Here is a 13,611-nt window from a genome sequence, read left to right as displayed (position 1 = left end):
GGGATGATGGCTGGATTCTCTATCGTTGGAGATGGTCACTGCCTGGCACTTGTGTGGCATGAATGTTGCTTGCCACTTGCCAGCCCAAGTCTGGTTATTGTCCAGGTCTTGCTGCATTTGGACATGGACTCCTTCAGTATCTGAGGAGGTGTGAACATCCCATTTCTGACCTTTATAATGGAAGGAAAGTCATTGATGAAGCAGCTAAAGATGGTTGGGCCTAGGACACTACCTTGAGGAACTCCTTGGGAACAACCCTAAGGGTTTGTTTCCACAGGAACTTGGAAGAGTAAGGGCTGATTTGATTGAAGTATGCAAGATCCTGAACAGTCTTGACAAGGTGGACATGGAAAGGATGTTTCCTCTTGTAGGTGAGTCCAGAACTAGGGGGCACTGTTTTAAAATTTGGGGTCACCCTTTTAGGACAGGGATGAGGAGAAATTTTTTCTCTTAGAGCGTTGTGAAACTTTGGAAACCTCTGCCTCGGTGGAGGCGGGGTCATTGAATATTTTTAAGACAGAGGTAGATAGATTCTTGTTAGGCAAGGGAATCAAAGGTTGTCAGGGTTAGATGGCAATGTGGAATTTGAAACACAAGAAGATCAGCCATGATCTTATTGAATGGCAGAACAGGCTTGAGGGTCCGAATGGTCTACTCCTGTTCCAATTTCTTATGTTCTTATGTTCCTGCAGTGATGTCCTGGAACTGAGATGGTTGACACCCAACAACCACAACCATCTTCCTTTGTTCTAGGTACGACTCCAACCAGCGGAGAGTTTTCCCCTGATTCCCATTGATCCCAGTTTTGCTAGGGCTCCTTGATGCCACACTTGTTTGTTCAAATGCTGCCTTGATGTTAAGGGCAGTCACTCTCACCTCACCTCTTGAGTTCAGCTCTTTAGTCCATGTTTGAACCAAGGCTGTAATGAGGTCAGAAGCTGAATGGTCCTCAGCTCCTGACCTCATTACAACTTTACTAACTGCTTCAACCTGTCCTGCCACCTTCAAAGGTTTTTCCACAAACACATCCTGGTCTCTCTGTCCTTAGTCCCACTTTAAAGTTGTACCATTTTGCTTCTATTGCCTCTCCTCATTCTTCCTACCAAAATGTACCACCTCATACTTTTGTAGAATCATAGAATAGTAAAGACGGAGGCCATTCAGCCCATTGAGCCTGTACATGCTCTTTCGAAGAGCTATCAGTTAGTTCTGAGCTCCCCGGCTCTTTCACCAAATTCCTGCAATTTTTTCTCCTTCAGGTATTTATCGAATTCGCTGTTCAAAGCTGTTATTCAATCTGTATCCACCCCCATATCAGATAGTACATTCAGTCTCTAACCAGTTGTGTAAAAAGAGCTTTTCTTCATGTTGCCTCTGGTTCTTTTGCCAATCATTTACTTCTGTGCTTTCTTTTCCTACAACAACCAAGAGGGCTGTAATTTCTTTTTAATGGCAATTTAACTCAGATATTTGTGGGTATGAATGAGTAGAACCCACTGTTCATAATTCAGCAAGATTTGCACTTAACGTAGTGAAGTCCCTTAAGCGAGCCACAAACCCACTGTGGAGTAGGATGAGGGTTACAGTTAAGGCAGCATTGGAGACTGTTGAATTTCTTCTGCCATGTATCTACACATTCCACTAGCTATCTGTGTCCTCTTGAAACCTACTGCTGTCTTCCTCACTGTTTACTACACTTCCAATGTTTTATTTCATCTGTAAATTTCGAAATTGTGTTTTAAATCCCCAAGTCCAAGTTATTTATCGATCTCAAAAACAGTGGTGGTTCTATAGTATTGAAGTCTAGGGAAATCCATTGTGTGCCTCCTCCCAGATTGAAAAAGAGCCATTCACCACAAGTTTCTGTTTTCTATCCCTTAGCCAACTTTGTATCCATGCTGCCACTGCCTTTAATTCGTCGGCTTCAATTTCGCTAACAAGACTAATATGTGGTGCTTTATCAAACACCCTTTGAAAGTCCATATACATAACAACTGCATGGCCCTCATCCACTCTTTTCGTTAGCTCATCGAAAAACATGATTTGTCCTTGACAGATCCATGCTGACTCTCCTTGATTTGTCCATATTTTGTTTTACATTTTATGTCTATTCAGCAGGTTTCACAAAGAGGTTCTGAGGCTTGCATGGTTGAACATTAAGTGTTTATTGATAACACCTAACTATGTACATATATACAGAGTATAGCCCAAATTATGAGCTAATTCCATGCTTGCTTCTACACAGGTCTCTGTCCAGTCCAGAACTGACTCTGGTCTCAGGTCACGTGTCTCTTTACATCACACTGTGGGTGTTACTATTTCCCAGTCCCACATCAACCCTTGCTATACCTAATACCCTTGTATTACATACTTGCCCAAGTTTTTCCCAGATTATTTTTTCTATAAGCTTATCCACCATCAATGTTAAACTAACTGGCCTGTAATTGCCAGATTTATCCCTCACCTTTTTGGAACAAGGATGTAATGATTGCAATTGTCCAGTGCTCTGGCACTACCCCTGTATCTAACGATGAAGACAGTGGGCTAGCACCTCCACAATTTCTACTCTTCCTTTCCTCAGCAACCTTGGATGCATTCCATCCAGACTGGGTGACTTAAATTACTACCTTTTTAGTTCCTCTACTTTATCTATTTTTTTTTATCTCATCCAGTCTCCCAACAAACGCTGCTTTAGCAAAGTCCTCTTCTTTGGTAAACGATAATCATATACCAGACCCCAGACATGTATCTGTCTATGATATTTGAAAAATCTTCAATATGTGTGCTTTCCTCTTGGGGAGAAGGTAAAAAACAGAAAAAGAAGTACTTAGAAGTCAAAACATAGAAATAGGACATTTGGCCAACCAACCCACGTCAGAACTTAACCTCTCAACCACATTTCTGATTCCAAGCCCCTTAAACTTCTTCATCCACTTATCCAATCTAACCTTAAATGTTGACAGTTTCTGCCTCAGCCACTAATTCTGGAAGTGAATTCCACAGACTCACAACTCTTTGTGTACAGAGTTTCTCCTGCCGTCCATTGCATTTTATCTTGTGCCTATGGCGCCTCATTCTTTCCTTTTTATTAATTCATGAGATGTGGACAATGCTGACCAGGATTTATTGCTCAGCCTTAATTTTTCACCTTCAGAAATACAACTGAGTGACTCGAGAGGCCATTTCATAGGGCAGTTAAGTGTCAACCACATTGTTGTGGGTTTGGTATCACATACAGGCTAGACTGGGTAAGAATAGCAGGCTTCCTTGCCTGAAAGGGCACTAGTGAATCAGATGTGGCTCCCAATAATCCATTAATTTCATGGCTACCTTTACTGATACTACTTTTTAAAATTTATTTAAGTAACTGAATTTAAATTCCCCATGGTGAGGTTTGAACTCAGTTGCTGAATCATTAGTCCAGGCCTCTGTATTACTAGTTAAGTAACACAGCCACCATGCTACTAAATGGGCAGAGTTTTACAGCTCTGTTGTGGTGGGGGCGGGGCCCTAAAATGCGGAGAGCTGTTCAAAAGCCCATTGACTTCAGCAGGACTGTAATATTCCACCAGCGTAAAATTCCACCTAATGGCTGCAATCAGCCTGTCCCTATCTACCCTGTCCCGTGCTTTCATCATTTAAAAGACCTGTATTATTTCAGCCCATAATCTGCATTCTAGCTGAAAAAAGACCCAATTTTTCATTTATCCCTTGCACTTGTTTTACCTCCATTTTACTTAATATAAGATACACCTCAGTAACTCACCTATAGTGTCGTTCATGGTGAGTCAGAGGGTACACTAAATCTGATATCCGATGTGTGACTGGGAATAAGTAAGTTACTTGCAGGAAATAGGCAACCTAGCATTTTAATACATATGTACATGCACCAAGACCAACTGTAGTCTTCAGGTGAACTGGGGTTAGAAGGCAGAGGATACTTGGATCAGAGTGTGCAGGTGTAATTTAGTCTCCATTTAAAAGTTTAACATTGGTGGTGGGCAAGCTTGTAGAAACAATAGTCTGGGAGAAAACTTGGGCAAACATGTAGCACAAGGGTATCAGGTTTAGCAAGGGTTGACATGGAACTGGGGAATAGTACCGTCCACAGTGTGATGTAAAGATACACGTGACCTGAGGCTAGAGTCAGTTCTGGACTGGACAGAGACCTGTGTAGAAGAAAGCATGGAGTTAGCTCATAGCTTGGCTATACCCTGTATATATGTACATAGTTATGTGTTAATTCATTCATTCCTTTGTTATATTTTATTTTGGGAAGCAAAGTAGTTCAGAAGCATTGAAATTTCCCTGCAGTACAAGGGAAGAGCTGAGAGCGATATAAGACTAAGGGTGGAAATTTCAATGCCTGTTGGCGGCGGGCGTGTTTGGCGGCATGAGTGGACAATATGGCGAGAAGGCCAAAAGTCATTTTCACGACATTGTGAAACCAGTTTGCAATTATCGACTCTGCCCGTCAATGGCAGGCTGTGTTTCCCTCTGTCGGACGTCAGGAACTTCATTATAATACATCTGCATATCATTATAAACCCAGCTCGCCAAATGATACCCCCACGCTGGATCGTCCGAGCACACTGACATGTTTCACAACTGTACATAAGCAATGTGCACCTGGCGAGCTGCACTTCACTCGGACTTCTAGGTTTGTTTGTCTACTTTACCTCGGACAGCACTCGTGGTCATCAGCACCAGGCTTCGCAGGCAGCACCACATCATTTTTAGGGGGCTCACGGGCAGGTATCTACCTACCAGACCAGCCATGAGGCAGGGGTGGATTTTCAATGGTTGCAGAGCTATGGCTTGCTTGGGGAGGGGGGTAAAGTGGCCTCAGGCAAGGGGAAAGGCTGTAGGGTGATTGCTGTTCTGGGGAAGGGGGAATCCCAGGGTGTGTGTATGGGCACAAGTTGATCTGTGCAACTGTCCTCAAGATAGTGAGGGCTGAGGCAAAAGTCTCCAGAGGAAATGAGGCCAGATGGAGACGGGAGGGTGCGTGTGAGAGAATGAGTGGTGGTGTCTCTTGAGCTGGCAGTGAGTGAGATGCCAGTGAATGTGTGTTGGGTTTGAGTGTGTGTGTTTAGATGAAATGGTTGCCATACCCTGACAGCACGGATGAGATCATTCATCGCCTTTCTGCATTGGATGGCCAACCTCTTCTGTGCAGCATTGGCACTGATCACCACTGACACTGCCTCCAAGTCGGACTGGTGAGATTGCTGGACCCCCTGCAGCCAGAACGGGGGTAGAGGACATCATGGAGGGCCTATACAGCGTCCAAAAGGCATTTCAGGGACGCATCACTGAATCGGGGGGCTGCAGTCTTCTTGCCCTTCGGGGCCATGTCTCCTGTGCAGCTGCCCTAGGCTGGAAGCACTGAGAGGTGTGAACGTGGCTGCACTTTAAATATGGCACTCAGCGCGAGGAAGCAGCGAGGTGACAGCATGGTGGGCAAATGAGAGCCCACCTGTTACCGAAATGGTGTGTTTCCTGGGAATGCATGATTAATGAGGTGGGATTGGGGCAATATGGCGTGAAAAGCCGCCATTGCGTTCTTTTTCCCGTCCGCTACCGCATTTAGTGCAAACCTGGGATGATTCCGCCCTAAGCTGCAACAGTGCCACCATGGGAGTTTGGGGATAAGTGCAGTGTGGCAAGTTTCCGAGCACAGTTTCCATTAGAAATGTGGATAGAGGAATTTGTAATGGAACGCGCTGGAAGGAAATGCTTTAGTGCGTTTCAAAGAACATGTTAGTGATTTCATATTAAATTGCTAAACTGCTTGAGCTTTGCTGTTAGGGTTTAAGATGTTACTTGAACTTTGTGCACTGTTACTGCCTTGTATCACAGTCGAGATTATAAAGTAGATTATCTTAGTTGTTGCCATGGCTGAATGGAAAATCACAGCTGATGCACTCCCAGTTTTCTGACATGTGTTGGTGGCAGGCATGAACTTAGAAAATTTACCCTTATGTGAGACTGCTCTTTGTACTGTTGCATATTTTAAGTCAAATTTGGGCTACTGGGCTGTCATAATTCACAATAAAAAGTGTGTGAACAAGAGTATTAATGCCATAATACTAACCAAAATCTAATTCTCAAAATCAAATTCCTCCATCTTTCACTCTAACAGTTTGGGCTACAATTAAGTGGCAGATGCATTTTATTATTATCTATACGCGATGCTCCTTTATTGGAGCAGGCAAAATGCTGTCTCCTTTTCTAGAAGTATCCCAACTTCAGGTGGGTACAATATCACAGTTTGCTAGAAACCTTGGGTCAAGTGCTCATCCATCATCGGAGGACCTTCACAATGGGCGTTGGCTGGTCAACTGTCAGAAACATTACAGCTAAACTCAATTTGATACAGACCAGAATTCATACCTGGGACTTTCCTAGTCTGTTTTGGCTCAGCTATTGGCTGAGCCTTTGGGGAAATGGAAACAGGTAGCTGTTTAATTAGTAATTTTGTTCTGCAATTTCAACAGATATTATTCCCCTAACAAGATGGTAAATAAATGCTGACTGCAACGATTAAAACAAAATTGGGCCAATCATAAAATGTCACATATACGATCGAGCTCAGTGGTTAGTGAAAACTTAAGCATGGGGCCTTGGGCTACACAACTCGTGAGTGTTGCAGGTGGCAATGAGTCAAGAAATATGCATCAAGGGAGGTTTATTTTTATCTAATTGATTCTCCATCATATAATCTATTTATCCTGCACTAAAATACACAGTTGTACAGAGATCAAAACCTTTATTATGTTAGTTTTAAGTAAACCTGGCACAGGTTTAGGATGACTGACTTCTAGAACAAGGCTAATATTAGATTATATAGGTCAGTTAGCATATGTGGGGAAAACAGATAATGTTTCCGTTGTAGATTGTTCATGTTTTGTTCTCCATAGATGCTGTCTAATCTGCTGAATGTTTCCAGCCCTTTTCCTTTATTTAACATTTCGAGCATGTGTGGTATTTATATTGATATGAGGTCATGCATATGTTTTGCTCAGAACCACATGAGACTGATGTTTGGTGTGAACATGGAAGACCAACTGATATTGGAGGACCATAGCCTGTATTTGCTGCATAAAATAAAAGCCCATTTCCATTGCAATGATAGCAGCTTCCCTGAACCTGATAGTATTCTATCTCAAAAATCCAGCAAAATACATTTCTGTGTGATTATATAATCACCACAGTTACTTATACCATTGGATTTGATAAGGGCAATGTAACCCATTTTTAGTTGCTTGCCTGCAACTTTCCCTAAATTACTGTAAAAGAGGAAGGATGAATACAACTTGATATATCTTGATTTGTTCTTTTGTGTCCCTAACTTAGCCCAACTAGATAAGAACCACAGTGATCACCCGTCTTAGGTTAGATGTTGAAGGATTTATTTCCTTTACTTTCGTGCAGTTTTCCCCGAGTCAATCCATATTTGGGTTGGTACACTTTTCACCACTAAGACTGGCCCTGGAGAAAAGAGACACAGGGGGAAGTGCACAGAGGTGAGGGACTTTGGGCGGAATTGTCCCAGATTTGCACTAAGCACGTTAGCGGGTGGGAAAAAGGACATTTTATCCGCCGGCCGCAATGACGACTTTTCATGCCGTATCATCCCACTCCCGCCTCATTAATTATGCATTCCCGGGAAATATGCCAGGTTCGGGCAGGACGGCCTTTGGTTTGCCCAGCCTGCCATCACCTCAGGCATTCAGTAAGCCGGGTGCCATATTTAAAGGCTGCACTGAGCTAGCAATCTTCAAGGGATAGGAAGCTGCTGGGAGCTGATGGCTGCTAAAGGGAAAAAACATGCTGCTCCCAAATTTAGTGACGCCTCCCTTGAGTGCCTACTGGATGTAGTGGAGGCCCGCTGTGAAGTCCTCTACCCCCAGTCTGGGCGAAGACCAGCAATCAAGGTCACCAATCTAGCTAGGGAGCCAGTGGCAGTGGTGGTCAGTGACAATGCCTTGCAAAAGAGGACAGCCACCCAGTGCCAAAAAAGAATGAATGGTCTCATTCATTCCACCAGGGTAATTCACTCTTCTCATCACTCTCAACTCACACAATCACAAACCCATCAGACATCCACAGGGATCTCACACCTCAATGGACAACACCACTAACTCTCTCACACACCCTCACATCTCCATCAGGCTCATATCCTCTGGAGCTCACATCCTCATCCTGTCCATGTCCCCGCTCACCACACAAACATTCCATGCAGTGCCATGTGCCCTGCTCACACTCTCTCCATCTGTTTTCACGCAGGAGAAGCTGGTTCACATCAGCAGGGGGAGGTCCCAGACCGGGGGTGGAGTGGCCCACGTTTGACCATACCATCGTGTTGACTAGTGAGGATGTGGACTGTGCCTGTGACGATGGTGAGGTCAGTGCCGAACACCCACGTGAGGATCCTGCACCACATCTTCCCTCTCTCAAGGCTGAGTGTTCTCTCTCTTTTGACTCTGCTGCCATGCACTAATTATCTCTACTCTGGTTCACAGGGAGCTCTGCCAAGCGACCAACACCCTCAGCCAGCCAGTCCCTCAGCTCCATCCATGCCCTCACCTCCAGCCAAGAGGACACCTCCTCCATTGAAGAATTGGAAATAAGCAGCTGGAAGACCTGTCACAGTGTTTACCCACACCTTCCACCAGCGCAGAGACACACACCTCATTGGGACCTAGATCTAGAGCAGGCTCGGGTTCACAATCTGTTGGTCACCGCACGGACACATGTCCGCAGCAGGAGGAGGCAGGTTCAGCCGAGGTCCCCAGCACCCGGAGGACTTCTGGGGAAGAGGCTTCTGTGAGGTCCGAGTCAGATGATGAGCCTCTGGATTCGGCCTTCCAACTCAACGTGGAGAGTCAGCAGAAGGTGGGGGAACGTCACGCTGTTGGAAGCACTCAACAGAGTGGCACGCGAGTTGGAGGAGTGCATCCATCTACTTCCTGATGAAGAGGTACCTACATGTGCATGTATGGAGGTCTGCATGAGAGGGATGCTGGCCGCCCTGGAGACCCTAGTCCAGCAGAATGCGGAAATGCTCTCAGGCCTGCACTCCATTGCGGTAGCCATGGGTGCATTCCTGCAGCGGATATGAAAGTGCAAAACGGGACACCTCGATGTCCCTCCAGGTGCTCCTTCCCCACAAGGGGTCAGGCTGAGGCCATCTGGCACCTGAAGGGAGGTGGAGCGGCAGCTGGACATCCCTGGGTCATCCACTCAAGAATCTCAGAGGCTGTCCTCTCCCTCTGAGTCCTCTTTGCTTGTTACCCCCCCCTCAATCTTGTTCGTCCTTTGTCACTGCAGAAGGAGCAGCCCATAAGAGGGCAGATAAAGCAAGCCGGGGCCCTCAAGATGGCTTTCCAGAGGACCCATGCCAAAATCATGGCCGTCTCCACCGCTGCTGCGATGTCACAGCAGCACCTGGAAGCATTTGGCCTTGAAAAGTTAAGAACTCCTGATCACAAGTGGTTGTCTGGGTGAACACATATTGTCACTTTATGTAGCAGACCATGGCCAAGACCCCAATGTCCTGAAGCAGACTCCATACATCAATGGTGACCTTCCACCTTCCGTGAGCTGCTCTGCAGCAGTGCCATGTCCTTATAGATCCACCCAGCAGGCATGCACAGGTATCTCCAGGGTCCAGTATCTGTTGGGCTCCAACATCTTTTGCTCCTCGGATGTCCGCAATGTGAGCAAGGCCCTAACGGTAAGTCCTGAGTTCTGCACGTCACACTTGTCAAGACGTGTTCTGGGCCGGCGTGTTTTTCCACCAACATGCTCGGGTGATCCAGCATGGCGGGGGTGGGAGGAAGAGCAGGGGTGGGGGGGGGGTGATTCCAGTGAGCAGGGCTTATAATTATACGCAGATGTATTAAAATGATTTTCCCGGTGTGTGGCGGCAGGAAAGGCGGCCGGCCATTGACGGGTGGAGTGGACAATTGCAAGCTGGTTTCATGACATTGTGAAACTGATTTTTGGCTTTCTCGGCATATTGTCCACTCACGCCCGCCATGACGCCTGTCGCCAATGGGACGAAAAATTCCAGCCTCTATCTGGAGTGGCCTTTTGGTCTTTTCTGTCCCACATGCACTGAAAACGCAGAGGGACGAGGTCCGAAATTGTAGGTCAGTCATTCCTGATGTCTCAATGTATGGGCAGAATTTTAACTTAACTGACCAGTGGGGACAGGTGGGTCAGAAAGTGGTGGGGAACCTGGAATTTGGGTTCCCCCACATGCTTTGGAGTTTTAGTATTCATGTGATGTCATCGATTGGTTCCCCTGTTTGCAGAGTTGGCCTCTAGTCAGGATGGAACCAATCGGTGAAGGCTGCAGGACCTGGTAATTCTGTGCTTGGGTGGGGGGTGAGTGTGGGAAGTTCGATCCTGGGGGAGTGGAGGGTTTTGATTGGGGGTACGGGGGCACTAGGCCAAGAGGTTTTGATTATTTGGGAAAGGTCTCTTGATTGCAAGAAGGTCATACCATTGATTAACTTACCAATGAAGGACAACTTGCTAACACAATACTGGCCCCTTGAACTGTAAGGACAAGTGCATTGTACAAAGTCTAGATTGGTATATGAATATTATTTGTACAGAAACCGTGCACTCTTTCTAAAATAAATCATGGCTCCTGCATTATCAACATAACTTATCATGCTCTCAAGTGTTGCCTTGGACAGATATCCTTAAGCGTCTACATAAAGCTTGTGCCAGCTTCATACACAAATCATATGCAAGCTATAAAGCAACAAATGTGAATGAATTGGGAGTGAATTACAAGCCTTTATTTACTATAAACTGTAACCTTAAACCCTCTGTGTTGTCAGTAATGCATTTGTCTTATCAATAATACAGATTTGGAAAGTGAGTAGTGTTCTCCTGAGATTGAACCTTTTAAAAAAACTGTTGATAACATTTTATGACATTAATCCAATGTGAACAAGAATGAAGGTTAAAATAAGTTCAACCTAGACCACATTACAATAAATTTCTCCTGATGGAAACATCAGCAAAACTTTATTGATTTTGTCCCACATCAGAATTTGTACTTACTGTCACAATGTCTCGTGGAACTCCACCGGTTTAATTGCCTATTTCTCTAACTTTACTGGAATAATATTGTTGCAATATGAAAAGTAAGACATCTCAATATTTCCTTATAATAAATAATAATCACTATAATTAATATTTATGCACCTTTTAACAAATTCAACTTGGGTAAAAAAAAATAGAAATACATTTTTTAGAGTGTGGAAGATGATTAAATCGAAAACAGGTTCAAAGTCTGAACTCATTATTTAGAGCAAAATGTATACGTTTGAACTCCATCATAACCTATTGATGCATGCTGCTTCTTGTTCTACAACAATCTTCTTCAGAAAACTTGTTTAGTAACTAGAATCTCTATCCATGCACTGTGAAGAATCCAATTTTGATGTGTGTTACTCTCCTCACGGAAGATTTGCAATTTGTGTTATCAAGACACAAATTTGCTCCATAGCATTTTCCCTGAGTTAACTGGGCAAATTGGGGAAAGGCTGCAGAGGGAGGGAGAGAGAGAGGGAGAGGAACCAGGCCCAGAGAAGGGCAAACAAAGCACAACCTCTGGGGGAGGGCTGATGGCGGGAGGGGAGTTGGTCCAAGGGTAAGGGTCAGGTGGAGGGATATTGATTGGGTGGGATGCCAATCCTTGATTGAGTGGTTGGTGGTGTCAGCCTATAGGTGGGTTGAGGGGGTAGTGGAGATCTGGTGGTGGAAGGGATTGGGGGCTGGGTGATGGGGTCAGGGGCAGAAGAGAATCCTATGTTATAGTTGCACCATGTTGGCACTTGAATGATCCAACAGCATCTTATGTGTCTCTGATATTCTCTGTGTTGATATTGAATGTTGTGAGTGGTTGTGTTTTCCTAGAAGAGTACCAGCTATGTTATGTGACAAGTAGCACTGTTCAATCATATTTGAGTTGAAATTTCATTGTGCGATATTTATATTAGTCACGGATGCATTAACATGTATATTTGAAATTCCTGTCTCCTATTTTAGTAAGGCTGATTATTTGCTCAATCACTTGCAGAGTGTAGCTCTGGAAATTGTGAGCCTAGGGCATGTGATCTCCAATAGGATTACACGTATACTAGAAAGTGGAAGTAGCATGATATAGACAGAGCTAATTGATCCCACAACCAACGGATCAGATTAAAGCTCTGCAGTCCTGCCATATCCAGGCAGAATTGGTGGTGGAAAATTAAACATCTAATGGGAGGAGGAGGCTACATGAACACCCCCATTCTCAATGATGGCAGAGTGAAAAGACAAGATTGAAGCATTTGCAACCATCTTCAGTCAGAAGAATCAAGTGAATCAACTATATACAAGACACAAATTATCTACACGGCAAAAATCAGGGAGTGTGTTAGAATACTCTCCATTTGTCTGGATGTCTGCAGCTCCAACAAAATTCAAGAAGCTCAACACCATCCAGGACAATGCAGCCCACTTTATTCGCACCCATCCACTACCTTAAACATTCAATCCCTCCACCACTGATGCACAATGGCAGCAGTATGTATCATCTACAAGATGCACTGCAGCAACTCCCCAAGGCCCCTTTGACAGCACCTTCCAGACCCACAACCTTTGACACCCAGAAGGACAAGGGCAGCAGATGCATGGGAATACCATCACCTACAAGTTCCCCTCCATGTCACTCACCATCCTGATTTGGAACTATATCACTGTTCCTTCATTGTAGCTGGGTCAAAATCCTGAAACTCCCTTCCTAACAGCACTGTGGATGTACCTACACCACATGGACTGCAGCGGTTCAAGAAGGCAGCTCACCACCACCTTCTCAAGGGAAATTAGGGTAACAAATGCTGGCCTAGCCAGAAATGACCATATCTTGTGAATTAATAAAAAAATTATCTATCTCGGCCTCCTCCTAAGGCCCCTAGCATAACATAAGACAGTTTTCATCCAATTCAATTCACTCCACATGATATCAAGAAATAGCTGAGCGCACTGGATACAGCAAAGGCTCTGGGCCCTGACAACATCCCGGCTGCAGCATTCCAGAACGAGCCACGCCTCTAGCCACGGTCTTCCGATACAATACTGGGATCTACCCAACAAAGTGGAAAATTGTCCAGGAATGTCCTGTCCACAAAAGTCAGAAAAAAATCCAATCTAACCAATCAACCTACTCTCAATCATCAGCAAAGTAAAGGATGGGTCATCAACAGTGCAATCAAGTGACACCGACTCACCAATAACTTGCTCACTAATGCTCAGTCGACTCCACAGCTCAATACAGCCTTGGCGCAAACATGGACAGATGAACTGTATTTCAGGGGTGAGGGGAAAGTGGCTGCCCTTGACATAAAGGCAAAATTTGACTGACAGCATCGAGGAACCTTAGCAAAATTTATGTCAATAGGAATGTAGGGAAAGATCTTTGCTGTGGAATCATGCCTAGTACAAAGGAAGATAGTTGTGGTTTTTGAATACAAAGCATCTCAGTCCCAGCTCATCGCTGCAGGAACTACTCAGGGTAGGGTCCTAGGCCCATCCATGTTC

This window comes from Cetorhinus maximus, chromosome 20, assembly GCF_964194155.1.
Source record: "Cetorhinus maximus chromosome 20, sCetMax3.hap1.1, whole genome shotgun sequence".
NCBI classification, from domain to species: domain Eukaryota; kingdom Metazoa; phylum Chordata; class Chondrichthyes; order Lamniformes; family Cetorhinidae; genus Cetorhinus; species Cetorhinus maximus.
This window is presented reverse-complemented; position numbering follows the sequence as displayed.